Source organism: Mustela nigripes, chromosome 15 (genome assembly GCF_022355385.1).
Source record: "Mustela nigripes isolate SB6536 chromosome 15, MUSNIG.SB6536, whole genome shotgun sequence".
NCBI lineage: Eukaryota > Metazoa > Chordata > Mammalia > Carnivora > Mustelidae > Mustela > Mustela nigripes.
The window spans coordinates 73,358,088-73,372,368 of record NC_081571.1 but is presented as its reverse complement, the minus strand read 5'-3'; the positions used below and the strand labels follow the sequence as shown (position 1 = coordinate 73,372,368).

General features: G+C 43.4%; 1 long non-coding RNA gene across 5 annotated transcripts in view; it reads left to right on the top strand.

Annotated features, from left to right (window-relative positions):
• The window catches only part of LOC132002888 (uncharacterized), a 47,108-nt gene that overhangs the window by 18,620 nt on the left and 14,207 nt on the right, over positions 1-14,281 (top strand). For 3 of the 5 annotated variants that reach the window (XR_009400062.1, XR_009400060.1, XR_009400064.1), the window contains 2 exons: positions 848-1,044; positions 11,414-11,619. This is a non-coding gene — a long non-coding RNA (uncharacterized LOC132002888). Of the gene's footprint in view, positions 1-847; positions 1,045-8,836; positions 9,500-11,413; positions 11,620-14,281 lie in introns of all 5 variants that reach the window. The other 2 variants (XR_009400061.1, XR_009400063.1) reach the window with 2 other exon arrangements.

The following is a 14,281-nucleotide window of genomic DNA, read 5'->3' as shown; positions in this document are numbered from 1 at the left end:
TCCTTAAAGACAAAACAAAAAACCCTCCCAAAAAACGAAAAACATCATGTGTTACATAAATCTTAAGCATCTTTGATTTTATAGATTGGCTGAGTTTATTGAAAAGCCTAAATAAATCCCCTCTGTCCTGGGGCTCGTGGTTGGCTCAGTCCTTTGAGCATCCAACCCTTGGTTTCAGCTCAGGTCCAGTGGGTCCCGGAATCAAGCCCCATGTTGGGCTCCATGCTCAGCAGGAGTCTGCTTGGACATTCTCTCCCTCACGTGCGCTCTCTCTCTCTCTCAAGTAAATAAAATCTTTAAAAAAAAAAAAAAAATCCCCTCCATCCCTCAAAATAGGATTTCGGATGAGGGATTAGTGAACCTGTATCTATACCAAAGCTTCATCAGCATAGGCTAGAGCCACTTGGAGTTTCTAGAGAGGGTTCGCTTCCCCGTCCTAGGGGAGATAATCCCAAGAATTCTGGAATTTCCTCTATCTCTAGGAAAGAAGTTGATGCCTTTTAATTGTAAAAGTAAGAAGTTTTGGTTTTGTTTTTTCCCATCCATCCAATTTGGGAGAATATTTGCTGAGGGAAACATATTTTTTTTTCCTCACATCACATCAAATGAGTAAAGCTAACTGGTTAAAATTTCAGTGTTGTGTTTTTGTTTTTTTTTAAGGGGTAACCCAGTTTTACTAAAAATAACTGATTGTTTTTTCTCAAAAATGTCATTAGAAAATGCGCAGTTATTTCCCTTATTTTATGGAACAACTGTTGGTATACAGGCTACCTTTTAGTTTCTAAATGTAAAGTTAGACAAAGGGAGCTATTTATTTCAGTTCGAACACCTTTTTTTTATCCTTCAGTGGTGAAAAAGAAAGCATCCTGTGCGGTTATCCGGGAGGCCTCATGAACTTGGCCCGACATCGCAGCTGTCCATGACCTCCGCAGCCATTGCCCCAGAAACCAGCTGGCTTCCCGCAGCTGAGAACTGGCAGCCCCTGCCTCAGCTCCCCCCAGCGCTTCTCGTTTTCTGCTCTGAATATGTCTCCTTAGCACTCAGGTATGTGCAACCTGAAAGCGTGGGCCGTGCCAGGGGTCATTTTCTATGTCAGTTTGGTGCGACACCATAGTCCCTGATACTTGATCAAACGTTATTCCGAATGTTTCCATGAAGGTGTTGTCTGATGCAAGGAACATGGGAAGCAGTGGACTTTGAGGAAAGCTCATCGTTCTCCCTAATGGGGGTGACGCTCCTCCAGTCCGCTGAAAGCTTCAGGGGAAAAAGGCGGACTCTGCTCCGTGTAAGAGGGAGTTCTGCCAGCTGGTGGTCCTGTAGGGGCCCCCTTCCCAAGTCTCCACGCCAGCCTACCTCGCCAGCTTTCAGATCCGCTAAGTCTCTACAGTGCCGTGAGCTGGCTCCTTAAAACAAATCTGTCCATCTGTTGACCAACCAGCTAGCTAGCTCCTGCTTCTGCTTCTCCAGAGTCCGAAGAAAGGTGGGGAAGAGAAGTTAGCCCCTCATGGGCCATCCTTTGATCCAGCGGGAAACTGGAGCCTGGATAAATGCTCCCACCTTATAAATGACTCCAAGGTGGTCAGTGTGGCTGCTTAGAAGCTCACAGCGGGATCAGCCTCAGTTGGTCACGAATATGACCAGTAGAACAGCTTCCAGTTGGTTCTGCCTTCTCCCTGATTTCAGTCTTCTTAGTTGCTTGCTCTTGCCTGGGGGTTACTTCCTAGGACAAACTACCCTCACACAAACCCTTGCAGAGGGGCCATCCGTGTCTCTCGGTGTGTCTCTCTGTACTTCTTCATGTCTCTGTCTCTCCCTGCCTGTCTCCCCCTCACACACAAACACACCTCTCCACTCCTCTTTCCTCTCTGCTGGTTTTACTCTTCGGTAGGTTAAGCTTACCTCTGCTGGAGTCAAGACACCCACAATTTTAGGCTTGTGTCTTCCTAACTTAGCAAGCCCTGAGTCAAGGAGAGCGTATCGCCCCCAGTAGTGTGAGCAACATTTCTGGCTTGAGGCTTCCTGATTCTGATTTGCCGAGCATAGGTAGTGGCCCCGCTCTGAACCAGTCTTTGGCTTCGATCAGGAGCCCTGTGACGAGGTCAGCCCCTCCCAACCCATGGACACCGAGAGCAGGAGGGGTATGCCCACCCAAGGGGGTCCATACTGGAAAGCAAATCCACAGACTGTGGACATTTTGTTCCCTTCAGCCTCCTCTCTACCTAAATTCATTCCCTCTTCCCATCAAGACAGCCAGGAAACTTCCTCTTCCTCTCCTGATCACCTCCTGGCTTAGCACCAGGGGCCAGTGGACACTGGATGTGGACAGCTCTCTTACTTAAGTAGTAAGTGTAGGACTTCATCAAAATGGCTTCTTCCCCTCCATTGCATTACAAGCATAGGATTTCAGAACGATGGTGCCCCACTCGGTTCCCCCTCCGTCGTCGTCTACATCACCTCGCTCTTCCTCTGGCCCTTTGTGTTTCCCAACACCAGCTGAGTGTCCTACAAGTCATTTCTGACACCTAGAGTTAGCACAGACCCCACACATTAAGAAGGGCTCGGTCCTACAAGACTGCTTCCACTTCAGACACCAGCTTGAGGTCTTGGGGGGCCCACTTGAATTTATGTCCAACTCAGCTACAAATTCAGGGTTTCTCACAATCCCCCCTCATGTTTGCTAATGTACTAGAACAACTCACAGAGCTCAGGGAAGTACTAGACTTGTAATTACCATTTTAGTATAAAGGATTCCAGTAAGCAACCAGGTGAATGGGGTACACGGGGTGAAGTCTAGAGGGGTCCAGAGTGCAGGAGCTTCTGTCCCTGTAGAGTTGGGAGATGCCTCCCAGCTGTTATGTAAATTGCTCACCATCCAGGAAGATCCTCTACACCTTTGTGTTCAGAGTTTTTTAAATCAAGGTTTTCCTCTGTAGGCACAATCGATTACGTCATTGACTATTGGTGATCGTCAGTGAGCCCTTCTCCCCTCCCCAGCTCAAAGTTCTAACTGTCTAATCCTCTGCTTGCGTTTTCCAGTGGCAGCCCCCATTCTGGAGCTGTCTAGCTCCCACACCTACCCCAGTCACGTCATGAGCATAGCAAGGGCACACCGAGCTCTCAGGAAATTCCAAAGGTTTCTGAAGCTCTGTGCCAGAAACCAGGGACAAAGACCAAATCTTATTTTCATTATACCAAACTCTTCTGTCAGGACTGCCTGCCTAGGGGCCCACCACTTACCATCTGGAGGAGGATTCTGGCTGCAGAGGGATGGGGCTGGTGGATGCTGACTCTTGTATTGGGACCTCCATTTTCAACCAGTGATCAATGCAATGATTTCCTTTCTTAAGGTGAATAAGCAGACACACTCATCAAAGTAAGCATTAGTCTTAGAAGCAGAAAGATGTTCACCTTTAGCCCAAAAGGCTGACCTATAACCTGTGTAATTTTCCATAAGGGTGAAGTAGGTGCTGGTTGCTACATTCTTAAAGGATCTCATGACATCCTGTATGTCTTCTCCATAGTTAATGTCAAACTGAATGATAAGTCCCAGAGAAGTCTCGCAGCAGTGGTTTTATGAGTAGAAATTGGAAGAAACATTTACGATCTAATACTCCGCGCATGTCCCCTCGCCCTTGATCACCAAGCAGATGTCCACCAGCTTCGTACAGGGGAAGTACCACTCTTTCTGCCCCCTGGTTCCTCTTTCCATGCTACTTAAACTGACTAAGTTGCACCGTGGAATGGCTCAAAGATTCTTTCTTGACTGTTGTACTCAATGATCCCGGGCATTACTGATTTTATTATATGCACAAAAGAGAAGTATATTCTCATTAATGTGAGTTTGAGCTTGGTCACCCCTTTGTGCTAAACAGGGAGAGTCAAAGCCTCCTTCTACCACTTCAAGGAAGGACTTGATGCCCAGATGTGGGAAGCAGAGTCAGCAAGCAGCTTCTGTTAGAGTCTGTCCCCAGCACAGAAGGTCACCTTACCTCACTTGATGTCACACCCTTCCTGGGCAGCTCCCAGCCAGTGATGAGTAATGTGACAATAAAGTCCCTGTCATTTTGGCTCAATGTAAGACAACTCTAATGGGCGGCATTCACTCCAGAGCCACCTGTCAGGGTGGCCAACGCCAAGGTTTTGATGGGTCTACATTGCATTTCAACTTCTCCCTTCCCTTCCACCTGACCCGATTTTTTTCTCCTTGGAACAGGTGTCAGACATAGCTTGTCCCCCAGACTCCATCTCGGAATCTCCTTCTAGAGGACCAACCCATGACACCTTTGTAGACCCTAAACTTGGTGTACTAGTTCATCCTTCCTGACACTGGTTTCAAAGTGATTGAAATAACTGGAATGGCTCTGTCCTCACCATCTGGAGTTGGTGACCTCAGGTCCAATTACATTACTGTTGATCCCCGATGTTCTCCTTGGTTATGATGAAACCACTCGAGATCATTGCCATTCTCCATAACCAGAATAATCTTGAGTGGTTTTCCTTCCTTTGAATGGCTCTCCTTTCTTTTCCTACCCAATGTGGAGTTGCTTTTGAGGAAACTGGGTTCTTTTTTTTTTTTTTTTTTTTTGGTCTGTTTTTACATGATCAATTTAAAGGATTATAGTCTCCCCCCAAACAAAAGTTTTTGGGGAGCTGTTTTCCTTGGAGACCTTCTCTTCCTTGGTTTCCCCTCTCACCTAAACACAGAAGCTCTTCATTCTAAAACTCTTGCCCTGGGTTACCTGTGTAGCTTAGTTAGTTAAGCATCTGACACTCGATTTTGGCTCAGGTCATGATCTCAGGGATGTGAGATCGAACCCCATGTCGGGCACTGGACTCAGCAAGGAGTCGCTTGAAATTCTCTCTCTCCTTCTGCCCTTCCCCCATCCCGTAAGTAAGTAAGTAAGTAAGTAAATAAATAAATCTCTTGCCCTAACCTTTGGAGCTCTTCAATCTAAAACTCTCGCTCTAATCTTTCTCGATAGGCAGTTGGCCTGTTAATCAAGGTCCATCTCCAACCTCATCACCTGTGGCACATGCACGTGCATTCTGTGTTCCAGCCAAGCCCATCTCTTTGATCTTTGAGCATCAGGCACATTTCTAAAACCTTACCTATTTCCTGCGCCTCCCCACGCTGCTTCTCTGCCTGGCTGCACTCGCTTGTCTTTTCCTCCCTAAGTCTAGTCCCCTGCCCTCTGTGAAGGTTCCCAGTTTCACTTCTTCCTTTGGGCCCTGAACACCTATACTTAAGAGTCATGCAACCTTGAACTCTCTGTTACTCTTTCAGGTAAATGAACTTGAATCCGATTCTTAGTTGGCGGCTGCTCTTTCTTGTGTCTAATAATGCCATGCACTAATTTTACTGTCAGAGTGATACATGAAAAAGACAAATTAAAAGACTCTCAGAGATTTCCTTGAGATTGGCTTAAATTCCCAGAGGAGATTGTTCTGTTTTCTTCCTTTCAATGACATTTTCTTCCCATTGTATGCCGACACCCATCATGTGGCATAGAAGTGTTAATCATCCATGTGGAATTTTTATGTTTTCAAAGTCTCTGAAAAAAACCAACCCTCTACCCTGCCCCCATCAACTGAGCTCACAGGCCATGGCCCTCTGGACATGCCCAAACCAGTCTGATTTTGATTTTTGTTTTGTTTTGTTTTATTTTGCTATTGGGTTACCGGCCAAGTTGCTAAACTGACTCGACTTGTTGGTTAAATGCCTGTGAATTCAGGGAAAACCAGTCAAACACATTTAAATCAACCCGAGACACAGAGTATGTCTATGTATGTGTGTATGTTTGTATGTACGTATTGCACAGTGTGTGCTGAGGTCCCCAGCGGAAAGGACAAGCAGACACTGGGTGAGGCGATGACATCGCAGGTATTATGTTAGTGCTCTGGGTCTCTAAGTCAGTACCTGTGAAAATATGCAGCACGGTGATGACTGTTTCAGACTCGCCAAGTATATAGTTTGACTCAGCATTTCACTTTGACGGGAAGAACCTCAGAGGACGATGAACGGACAAGACTTGAATGTGTATCATGTTACGAAATGAGGCATGTGAAAGCATGTTTCCAAAACTGGTTAGAGACCGGCTCCCCATACAATCTTGTCCGTCTCAGTATGCAGCATCACTGTCCATCCAGTTACTCAGGCCAAAGCCTCAGAGTCAACATCTCTTCCCCTCACCATATCCACCCCACCCCAGCCCCGCCGCCATATTTGCTGTATCTGCCAAGCTCTATCTTCACAATTCTTGTACTCGCAAACCTACCACTCATCACCACATCCACTGACATCATCACTCCAGCCCAAGCCAGCAGGCCCTCCTACTTGAACAACTGCAATAGGTTTCTACCTTATTCATAGATTCAACCAAAAAATACTTCTTAAATTTCTGCAAGACAAAAAAAAAAAAAGAATACCATATCAAAATCAATCACAAATGACTAATAAGGAAAAACCCCTCTCCCCCACCAAAACCAACTTTAGATTCCTTAATATATAAAGAGTTAATACAGTTTATCATTATTATTTTAAAACATAGTTCATTACTTAAAAGTAATTATTTAAATAGAAAAATGGGCAAATTATTTGAGTACTTTGTAATAAAGGAAATATAAATAATTCATAAATAAATGATAAGATGCTCAGTCATATCCTAACAAGTAAAATGAAATTCAAAGTTTAATGAGATCCTGTTGACACTTATAAGATCAGAAAAATTCAAAAAATCTATTAATGCCCTGATGCTGATGGAGGAACTGACAGTGGTAGGAGAGTAAATTGGTCCATTCTCTTTGGAGGACAATCTAAAAATGATACAAATTTTCACATGCATTTACTTTTTTTTGACCTGGCAATGCTACACCTAGAAATATAAGACAGTGGTAACAGTGGCTGCCTCTGGAAATATAACCAGAGAATTAGGGGTAAGGGAGAGGAGACTTGGTTTTTACTCCTATTTCCTTTATGACATTTGAATTTTTACTACATTAGATTACCTATTTTTCAAAAAACCATAATATATCATTTAAAACTTTTCCCATAGAAGTTTAAATAATAGTTTTATTTTGGTAATATAAAATTACATTCTGAAAGATAAAGAGAAAAGAACAGGTTTTAGTCTGTAATTTTAAAAACATTAGCATTATTTTCTGGAAAAGTGTAAGATTTTTACCTAGAGAAATAATATGAAATTTCACTTCTATTATGTCTTTCTGTTCTCAGAATTACTATATATAAACTAATACTTCAGACAAAATAATAGCTAATATTAATACTGTTTACTGTGAGCAAATGCTGTGGGAAGTGCTTCAAAATTGTAGTACTGGTTTCATCTCCCTGTTACAGATGGAGGACTGAAAACTCAGAGAAATGAAATAACTAGCCTAAGGTCACAGAGCTAAGAAGTTACAGAGTGATGCAAACCTACACAGTCTGACACCAGAGCCCACATTCTTAATCACTGTACAGTTTATTTATTGTGTTATTAATGACTCATTTGCTTCACACAAAACAACACTTAAGGGTACATAATTTCCAATTCAAAATAAATACTTACCTGAAAAAAGAATCTAGGGGCTCTTGGGTGGCTCAGTCGGTTAGGCGTCTGCCTTCAGCTCATGTCATGATCCCGGGATCCTGGGATTGAGCCCTATACTGGGCTCCCTGCTCAGTGGGGAGCCTGCTTCTCCCTCTCCCTCTGCCTGCCGCTCTGCCTACTTGTGCTCTCTCTCTCTGTCAAGTAAACAAACACATCCTTAAAAAAAAAAAAAAAAGGCATCTAAACTTGACCATAGGAACTAAAAACACAAGTGTTGTAAATTCAGAAGTCCCATAAGTAAAGCCATAATATTGTTTCTGATTTTATGGTCAATGATTCAGAAAAATAAAAATATCATATTTTAGGATGCTTGAATAACAAGGGGGAAATATGACAACTGGGTTATACATAAAGTACACATGATTTTTTGAGTTTCTATCCTTTTTTTGTTTTTAAGATTTTATTTATTTATTTGAGACAGAGAAAGCAAGAGACAGAACATGAACAGAGGGAGAGCATGGATCCCAGGACCCAGGGATCACGACCTGAGCAGAAGGCAGATGCTTAACTGACTCCGCCACCCAGATGTCCCTGTGTTTATATTCTTTTTTTTTTTTTAAGATTTTTATTTATTTATTTGACAGAGAGAGAGATCACAAGTAGGTAGAGAGGCAGGCAGAGAGAGAGGAAGGGAAGCAGGCTCCCCACTGAGCAGAGAGCCCGACGCGGGATCCATCCCAGGACCCTGGGATCTGACCCGAGCTGAAGGCAGAGGCTTTAACCCACTGAGCCACCCAGGCGCCCCATCCTGTGTTTATATTCTTGACCTTCATGAAACCTTTTGTTTTTATTTTAGTTTGAGTTACTATTAATTTGTATCAATGTACTATTAGTTTCAGGTGTGCAGTATAGTGATTCAGCAATTCTTGCATCATCCAGTGCTCATCCCAAGCTCACTCCATCCCCGCCATCTGTCTCACCCACCCCCCACACCCCCGCCCTCCGGGAACCATCAGCTTGTTCTCTACAGTTAAGAGTCTGTTTCTTGGTTTCTCTCTCTTTCTCTCTTTTTCCCCCTTTGCTTATTTGTTTTGTTTCTCATGAAATCTGAAAGTAACAAAGAAAATGTTTTCGGTCAGTGTTAAGGATTGACTTGTGATCCCCTCCACCCCCCATGCGAGATATGTTGAAGTCCTAACGTCCTATTATAGGTTGAATTATGTTCCCTCAAAATTCTTTTTTTTTTTAATTTCTTAACCCATTTTCTTTCTTATTTATTTATTTGACAGAGAGAAATTACAAGTACACTGAGAGGCAGGCAGAGAGAGAGAGAGAAGGAAGCAGGCTCCCTGCTGAGCAGAGAGCCCCATGCGGGACTCGATCCCAGGACCCTGAGATCATGACCTGAGCCGAAGGCAGCGGCTTAACCCACTGAGCCACCCAGGCGCCCCCCCTCAAAATTCTTATATTGAAGTCCTAATTCCTATTACTTCAGAATGTGACAGCATATAGGGAAAGGGTCTTTATAGAAGTGATCGACTTAGGGTGGGTGTTAATCCAATATGACTAATACCCTTATAAAAAGAGGAAATAGGACCCAGAGACAGATATGCACAGTGGGAGGATGCTATGAAAAGACACCAGGAGAAGACGGCCATCTACAAGCCCAGGAAAGCCTGAAACTGATTCTTCTTTCATGGCCCTAAGCAGACACTAGCCTCTCCGACCCATGAATGGGACCAAATTTGCAAACAGGACCTTTGCAGATAGTCAAGTTAAAAAAAGACCATGTTAATTAGGCTCCCAATCCAATGACTGGTGTCCTTTTAGGAACAAGAGATGACACAGACACAGGAGAACCCCTCGTGAAATCAGAGGTGGAAACTGGAGCCATGTGTTTGCGAACCAAAGACTGATGAAGATTGCTGGCAAGCCCAGAAGCAACAAGAAAGGTGTGGAGCAGTTGGTCTCCTAGACCCTTCCGAGGGAGCCTCCCCCTGCCCGGCTCCTTGGTGCAGACCTCTGGGCTCCAAAACTGTGAGAGAATTCACTTCCATCGTATGATGTCCCCCTGTCCCTGGGGGACTCTGGGTTGTAACCAGTGCCTTGGAGTGAGCACATCCTAGACGGGGGTCTCGAGTTCCTGTCCAGCACCCTACCAGGCACAGGTTTCAGACCACCCCCAAGGGACTTCACATGCAGGCACTTGGGATCCAGGAACAACGAGAGAATCCTCCATAAAAGCATGGCACGTGTTGCTTGTTGAGATCAGAAGCACCCCCAGAAAGGGGAAGAAAAAATGCAGTAAACAGGAATTCCAGGGGATCCAGGAAGAGCAACAACATCATCCAACCTGTTGAATGATCTGCCCATGTTCTCTGGAGTCCAGAAGGGTGGCTGCTGACATCCAGTCCTGCTAGTCACTTGGGTAACTTTGACGCATACATCGGCATCTTGGATCTTAGTTGACTTTACATTTATTTTTTCATAAAATGTTTGCTCTTCGGGGCTGATATTCAGATGGTGTAGCTACATTTTGGTTACTAAAAGATGAATGGTTCCGTATTGGGCGAGAGCCACTCTCCTTACTACTTTGGTCCCCTCCCTGGAACCTCTTGGATTTCCCTACAACCCAGCAAAAAAATGCAGGGCGCAGCTGGCCATCTCCCCAACATTATGGTTGGTGTTCTTTCTAATTAGTTGACTGTTAAAGATTTTGACTCTTATCCCCAGATCAAACACTTGCTGTGTATCTAATCCAGTGAACACAGCTGTGGGGGACAGAAAAGAATTAGACCATCTCTGCCTTCAAAAAGTTTAAACTTGGGGTGCTTGGCTGGCTCAGTTGGAGGAGCATGCGACTGTTGATCTTAGAGAGTATTTAAAAATAAAACCTTAAGGGGCACCTGGAAGGCTCAGTGGGTTAAAGCCTCTGCCTTCAGCTAGGGTCATGATCCCAGGGTCCTGGGATCGAGCCCCACATCAGGCTCTCTGCTCAGCGGGGATCCTGCTTTCCCCATTCTCTCTGCCTGCCTCTCTGCCTACTGGTGATCCCTCTCTCTGTCAAATAGATAAATAAATAAAATCTTTAAAAAAATAAATAAAAATAAAAATAAAACCTTAAAAAAGTTTACACCTAATTGAATTGGGGACAAACACAGTTTAAATAATTAGGAATAAGTACATGCCAAGCTCTGTGTTTTCGTCCATGTGGGCTCCTATAATGAAAACACAATTGACTAGGTGGCTTAAACAATTATTTCCCATAATTCTAGAGACTGGAAAGTTCAAGGTCAAGACCTCAGCAGATTCAGAGACTGGTGAGAACCTGCTTCCAGGTTAATAGAAGGCTATCTTCTCGCCATGTCCCCGCACAGTGGAAGGGATGGGGTTGCCCTGGGTGGGTTGGGGGGGGGTCCCTTTTATAGGGGCACTAATCCTGGTCATGAGGGCAGAGACTTCACCTCCCCAGGGCCTCACATCTTAATGCCATCACACTGGGCATCTGAACATCAACAGGTGAATTTTGGAGAGATGTATCCAGTCCACGGTATTCTGCAATTCTGACATTAAAAAAGTGAACATTTTTTGGAAGAAAAAAATTGTCAAAACATAATACAAGGGCACAGTATTCCTCTCCAACTTTCCCGATTGGTTGAGTCTAGCCATGACCCTCAGCTTTCAGTAAGGCTCCAGGATATTCAGATTAAATATTCATCAGTCAGTGGTTTTGTTAATGCAGTTTCCATCACTTTATTACATTTTTCACAAACTAATGAGCTCTTCTCACCATGCATATATTGGCACAGCCAGATTGAATACACAAGGAACCTGTAAAATTCTGTAACCAATATTTTCTGTAACAGGATCTGTGGCACGTTGCTTTCTAGCAGAAAGAAGCTTTCTCAGAGGGAATCTAAAATAGGCAGTGCAAAGACACCTGTGATTTCTCTCAGCGTACTCCGAGCCACACGGGTGCCAAAGGGGAAAGAAGATGACAGAAGATTCACCATCTTCCCAGGGCATGGCTTTGAAATGCAAATTCGTTTCCACTTGACCACAGACCAAGAAGGTGAGTCTCTGATGACACCACAGTGACTGACCATCTGGGCTGTGTTTGGTCCAAGTCCTCACCTCAGTTTCGGTTTTCTGAGATACAAAATATGACCTGAACCTCCCCATGAATGCTGCCTGACTGGTAGAGTTCTCAAGGCCTAGTGAGAACCAAAGATGGCAATTAGAGCCAGAGAGTGATGAGTTAGAGTCCAGGACCCTTTTCTGTTCTCCTTCCTGGTAATTTGAATAGGATTTGGAAAATAATTTGAGAAAACTATGAACTTCTTCACATAATTTCATGTTGACATCTAATTGTTTTCATCGTAAATCTGACATTTCTGGAATATTATAAATACTGAATATTAAAGTTTTTTAAATATTAAAATATTCTTAAATCATCACATCACTCACTTGAATAAACACAATGGAATCTAAATGCCATAGCAATCTCATAATTACATCATTCATTTAAAAACACAGATCGTCTTTACAGCTGAATAATTCTCATTTCTTCTGGTTGCCCTTCAAACTTCTTTCTCTTCTACCTCTTCCTTAGTAGTTTATCTTAATGTATTTTTTAAAAAGATTTTATTCATTCATTCATTCATTCATTCATTCATATATTTTAGAGAGAAAGCTTGACGTGGGGAATTGGGGGAGAGGCAGAGGGGGATGGAGAACATGAGGGAGAAGGAGATGGAGAGAGAATCTGAAGCAGATTCTGCACTGAGTGTGGAGCCTGATGTGGGGCTCAATCCCAGGACCCAAGGAGATCACAACCTGAGTCAAAAGTCAGATGCTTAACTGATTAAGCCACCCAGGCACCCCTTAATGTAATGTTTTACACTTGAAAGTTTTTCTGTTGCTCACTCTTTCATGGTGCTTTGCAATAAAAATATGTATGTAAATTTATTTATTTATATATTTATTTTGAGAGAGAGAGAGATTGAACTGCACAGGAGTGGGGAGGGGAGGGGAGGGGCAGAGGAAGAGGGAGAGAGAAAATCTTTTTTTTTTTTTAAAGATTTTATTTATTTATTTGACAGAGAGAGATTACAAGTAGGCAGAGAGAGAGAGAGGAGGAAGCAGGCTCCCTGCTGAGCAGAGAGCCCGATGCGGGACTCGATCCCAGGACCCTGAGATCATGACCTGAGCCGAAGGCAGCAGCTTAACCCACTGAGCCACCCAGGCGCCCGGGAGAGAGAAAATCTTAAGCAGGCGCCACACTCAGTGCAGAGCCCACTGCAGGGCTCAGCTTCATGACCCTGAGATCATGACCTAAGCCTAAATCAAGAGTCAGATGCTTAACCAGCTGAGCCATAAAATTGAAAGTGATAAAAATTTCTTTTGTTTTGAGTTGATATTATAATTACCTAGTCCACACTTGATTAATAGAACAAAAATATATCATAAACTTTGACAAATGATAATTGAAGTACAGTTTTATTGAAAATGTTGCTCAAAACTAGAAACAGCCTAGACGACCATCGATAGAAGAACAAATCGACCAACCAACCGTAGTATATTTGTGCAATGAAATCTTACTTGGGAATAGAAAAGGACAAACTACTTATTCATGAAACAACACAGATGAATCTTGAAAGCCTTATTTTAAGAGAATCTAGACACACAAGAGGACGGGTTATGTGATTGGCATTTATAGGAAGTTCTGAAATGGGCAAAACTAATCTACGATCGAAGAGCATCAGAACAGTGGTTGGGGCACCTGGGTGGCTCAGTGGGTTAAAGCCTCTGCCTTCAGCTCAGGTCATGATCTCAGGGTCCTGGGATCGAGCCCCACATCGGGCTCTCTGCTCAGCAAGGAGCCTGCTTCCTCCCCTCTCTGATTGCCTTTCTGCTTACTTGTAATCTCTGTCTGTCAAATAAATAAATAAAACCTTAAAAAAAAAAAAAAAAAGAACAGTGGTTGCCTCTGGGGCAGATTTGGGGCAGGGACCGGCAAGGAGATGATGTCAGGGAACTTTCTGGGTGATGATAAGGCTCTGTGTCTTGACAGGATTTGAGTGACACATGTGTATGCATTTGTTGAAACCCTGAACATGGTTTCCTAAAGATCTGAGCATCTCATTGTATGTTTATTTTGCCTCAAAAGAAAAGGAAACAACTGCCAACAAGTATTGAATTCTAACCCATGATATGTATGCCGAAGAATTTCAGATGAGAATTTGGTGGTGGCTGCAATTTACTTTGAAACATATCTGGATTAACAAATGGATGGAGGGAAGGACAGATGGAGAGATACGTGATTTAGCAAGCTGAGCAAAATAATTCTAGAACCTAGGCAATGGGTATAGGTACATTTACTGCAAAATTCTTTCAACTTTTCTATATGTTTGAAAATTTTTGTAGCAAAATATTGGAAAAAATTAATTGAAAATGCACCTCTTACTAAGCTGGGTGTAATATCTTCACCCATCTCTTCCCCTTCATGTCTCCAGGGAATATTAACTCTTCCTAGAATTAACGCTAGCTTTAGCATCTGCTTCATGCATATAATCCTCTTATTTTTTTTTAAAGGTTTTATTTATTTATTTAGAGAGACTGAGTGAGAGAGAGAACACAAGCAGGGGCAGAGGGAGAGGGAGAAGCAGGCTACCTGCTGAGCAGGGAGCCCGATGTGGGGCTTGATGCAAGTCCCCTGGGATATGACCTGAGCC